We start from the raw sequence: 5,186 nt of genomic DNA on the forward strand, positions 1-5,186 counted from the left end.
GGAGCTTACCTAAAACCTAAATCACATCTAAAAATACGCCAAAATATTAAACACTTCTACTTTATGCTAGTCTGTGAGAAAAAAGCACCAAGTATTATTTTGCACATAAACAACGCAGTATTCCCAAAAAGATTTGTATACATAAATAAAATTTAGTACAACACACTCCCAGTAATTAATATGTTAGAGCCTGTTTGCTTCTGACAGCGAATGTAAGGGTAACAAGTCCAAATTAATTATTTCCACGCGTGGGGTGTACACAATTTTTAGCAATACGAAAATAAACCACATAACGTATAAATTGTACTACAAACTTGTCAAAAGAAGTCTCTTCTGCGTACATACGACGTATGTACGCAGATGAGACTTAGTTATATAAGACCCGCGACACACGTATTTTTAACTGTCTGTTATCTGAATATTCTACAAGAAATAAATTTAACATGTATAGGCAAAACTGAAAATGTTCCCAGTTTTGTAATTCATCTGAACGATCCGACTGTTCAGATGAAACTGAACGTGTGTAGCTGGCTTAATATACGAGTGAACGAATATTTAATATTCATGTCTTATATGTATATTAGAATAAAAGATCAAAGGTACTCAGTTCCGCGGATCAGCAGAGAGATATGTCAAAGAAAATTGATATTTAATTTCCGAGCGTCGTAACGTCGTTACCTATCTTTTATAGCATCTCTGTATTGAGTGGGGTAAAAATTACGCTAGAAATGTATTTCGATACTGGGATCTTACGACAGTATAATTTTAGAAAAAAAATTGAGTAAAAGATTCTTTACTCTGTCTGACTATCAATTTTTAATAACCAATATTTGTTACTACTTGTTCGTCTCTTTCCCTTCTTACAGATAAAATCAATAGCATTATTTTGTATAGATGTTTTATTAGTAGAATACGTAAGATGTTAAACGGTACTCGTAAACTGTTAAGTGCAGCTGCGAAAACGTATGAGCGCCTATTCAAATAGAGAAAATTTACCTCCATGCACACGCAAACGACAAAGGTTTTGAAATTGTTTGTTGAATGGACCAACAAAGGACTTTACACTGAAATATCTGAAGTTAAAGTTATGTAGTTATTAAACACAGAATCCTATACATTATTTTCTATACATTAAGATGCAATGGTATTCTTACGACTTTGCACAAAACTGTCCCCCTCCTATCCATAGATTTGTAACTAACTTTGAGAAAAAAAGATTAATTTAACAATAGATGTACAACATATTTTTTATTATCAATACAACATTGCCTATGGAAATTTCTTCATTAAAAATTGTAATATAAAAGTAATCTAAGCGTATTACTCGTTTTTATAAAAAATATTCCATAATTCCCTTATTCTTCTCTTATTACGATGTTGAAAATTATTAAACAAAGAATAAACGTCTTTACAGAATACCTAAGTAATTGTTTTAATTAATGTTGATACAAAGATTTTCTTTGAGAAGTTTTTTTAAATTGTTTTACAAACGTTCTATTTTATTTTAATCTCGCCTTTGACCTCTATTATTGCGCTTAAAATATTTTGCATGTTTTTTTTAATAAAAAGATGAGAATAAATGAAATTTGTTTTAACATCTTGTGCAAATTAGCCGCGACGGAAGGTATTAGAGCGCTTAATTAAAAACGCCACAACCGCTACGAGCGTAGCCCGTAGAGCGTAGCCCGCAGCGAGCGGACCCATTTATTAAATTACGAACGTTCTACACGTATATTGTATATTTGCCAAGAAATTTATTACGATAATTTTATCATCTGTGGCACAGTAAGAATTAAATTATCTTTTTTTATTATCCTCTTTACAAAAAGTACAAAATTCTACGTAATCCTATACGCTGGGTTTGTTCGTAAAAAGAGTTAAAAAAATTTATGATTATAAAAATTCAGATACTTTTTATTTAATAAAAATGTATGAAAACTTATTAACAATTTTAAGACTTATCTTAGTTGATCTATTATCACAAGCAGTGTTTAAAAAGAAAAATTAGTTTCACATGAAATTCTGTTTCTTAGTAAAACCACTGAGTAACTAACGCCACTTGAATCTAGATAACATTTAAATTGATGTAGTGGAAGCGCGAGACATATTAGTGTTGTTAAGGATCACTCTATTTAACTACGCTATTACAGCTCTACGTAATTGATTTAGCTGGCTGATTAGTTTATCGTAAATACTTTACCTGAAGCATGCAATTAGCGAACCTAATTTCAGCTGGATTAGGTACAATATTATTTGCAATTTATCTTCATTGAATGATCGCAAAGATAAGACTTTAGAAAATCTTTACACCAATTTATGTCTTACAAATATTGTTTACTAGCTGTAACCCGTGACTCTGTCCGCGAGGAATAATGAAAAAAAAATACAATGAGTACTATGTGTTTATCTTAGTTGAACCTGATCTTTGTAAGAGAAAAAAGATTTTTTTTAAGAGACCAAAACAAAGAGGAGCTCACAGCAACATAGACTTCAGTAGCAGAGGAACTGTAGCGTATGTTTTGAGAGAGGGTTACACACCTTTTGAAGGACCTTAAGTCGTACTGGTTGGGTACCACCGAGATCGTTCCACACACGGTTGTACTGATTGGTCACTCGCTATCTCCCAACTCCATAATATATTATTAAGTAGATATTGTATAACAAAGTTTGTTCGTGAAGTGGTAACAAATAGCATCACTAGGAAGCATCGGGATCACCAATAACTTTTATAGCTCAATATTTCATAAGGTGGTTGTTTGAGCGGCGCGCGTCATTTGTCTCCGTTATATTTAAGTGGTCAATTTATTCCTGTCCCCAGTAAGAACCTTTAATGTAAAAGGATTGTATAGTATTCAGAAATAAATTGCGTCTACCAATAATTAATAAAATATAATTAAACACACAAAAACATTAGCATAATGGTTTAATGAGATAAAAAAATGCTTTTTCTTTTCAAACAATGCTATAGCTTTGGTAAAATTTTAAAATTAAAATTTTGTTTTGTAATTCTTTTAAGAAATACTAACCTTTAAGCATTGTTCTTTACTTAATTACAATAAGCTCAACAATTTACTTGGGCCAACTTAATAGGCCCAATTTGGCTGCGGTACTTATGTTGAGTACTTACTCGTGCTCAAATTAAGGCCAACTGTTTTAGGCGACTCTTTTGATGAACTTTTCTAAGAATTCAAGTTTGACCAACTATATATAGACTTATTTACATGTAAACTTATTTGAAAATGACTACGATCATGTGTACTTTCAGATCCTTAAATAAATTTCCAACACAGTAGTAGTTACGTGAGTGTAACTGTTATTTATTTCTCACAAAACCAGTTCATTGATCTATGTCTATACTAATAAATTTTATTTAACATATAAATATCTATACTAATATTATAAAGAGGAAAGATTTGTATTTTTGTATGTATTGAAATAACTCAAAAAATACTGGGCCGATTTCAAAAATTCTTTCACCACTAAAAATCTACGTTATCAGTGAGTAACATAGGCTATGTTTTTTATATTGTTTTTAATTTCGCACGGACAAATTTTCAACTACTAGTGTTTTTAGCCAGTGATTTTATAATTCGCATGAAATTATAAAACGTATAGTTAATACTTGCCCGTATCCCGTATGGAAACAAAACGAATGCCCTTGGGTCGTAAAGCTAACATCGTGCATAGACGCAATGTAAACGTTGTGTAGCCCGCGGCAAATGAAATAAAATAATTAAATTACCAAATACACATTGTTATACAGAAAAGTTAAAGTCAAAGTAATATTTAATTAACCTGCAAAAAACTTGATAGTATAAACCTAAACGCAGACATTTATAACAGACGAATTCAAACTGCGGTTAAGTTGTACTCTTTCAGTCATTAGATTCACTAAACAAACAACAAGAGAGTTTTAATAAACGCCGGCGTGCGTGTGAAACATTAAAGAGGCCTCAGAAATTACTCAGCCCGCATAAAATGATGGGAATACGTCTCTTTTGATCTAACAACGAACCAACTTCATTAAAATCAACTCCACTGCGTACATCTGAGAGTATTTACGCTTCTTAATAATTTAACTTTCATTAAAAGCTAAGAAAAAACTTCAAGTATAATTTTAATTAAAAACTATCCAAATGTTTCCATAATTTTTGTGTGAACAACTAAAGTAATTTTAGGAGTTTTAAGATTAGAAATTCATCTTTACCATAAATATCTTTAACAAATAACAGAATACAGTATAAAAAACGTGTAAAACACAATAAGAATCCATTGCTATAAAAGTGTGTAAGGGAAAAACGGCAAGTTTTAAACAGTAGCGATTCTTACTAGAGAGATGTGGAGTGACAGCGATGCTTTGTATGATCGGAATACCTTCAAAGCATCACATCTACAATGTGAGTTGACACTCGAACGCTTTTATGTGATACGGGAAACGTTATATTCCTTCATTTTCCTTTTCCATGAATAACAAATATTTTTCTTGTTTATTTTTTATGTAACCTAGTTATATTTGTATGGAGATTCAAGTTTAGTAGGTCAGCAATGTGTAGAAGTCATTTCCACTTGGCACTTTCAATAAATAAAACGAATTTATCAGTCACATTGAAATAATGATGATTTATCAGTCACATTGAAATGATGCGTACATGTTCTGCTAGTTGTTCGACTTGTTTGTCGATTGGTCAAAAGTGGCTATTTTCACCAACCATCCTTCAAATTAAAGGTCCAATAGGCATAATTTAGGGGGACATTTCGTTTTTACCGAGGTTTAAGTGTCACCAAAGTCAAATTTTGCTTTAGTTTTAGCCAAAGAGTTACATACTGTCTAAGAATACTTTAGAGGTTAGTTGAAGAAAACGGGCAATAGACTTAGGTTTTGTTTAAACTTTTAAAAGAAATGAAAAAGGTGGTTAAATTCTCCCAATACGCAGATTATACCTTTATGCTTTTTTTATGTTTTTGCCACGATTTGTTTTAAGACCTTTTAACACTAGATATGAACAACTTGGAATATTGCTTTTGCGCATACAGCATATGCTATCAAGCTTAAAACTAAAACGCAGCACTGATAATTCCGTATTAATGTTGTTGGTCGTAAGCTGGTAAACTTGAGGGTTTAAGTTCTACAGTTAGAGGAAACTTGGCATATAATCGTGGCACAATATGCAAGCCGTGCATATTGC

The sequence above is a fragment of the Papilio polytes genome, unplaced genomic scaffold (genome assembly GCF_000836215.1).
Source record: "Papilio polytes unplaced genomic scaffold, Ppol_1.0 DF821845.1, whole genome shotgun sequence".
In the NCBI taxonomy this organism is placed as follows: domain Eukaryota; kingdom Metazoa; phylum Arthropoda; class Insecta; order Lepidoptera; family Papilionidae; genus Papilio; species Papilio polytes.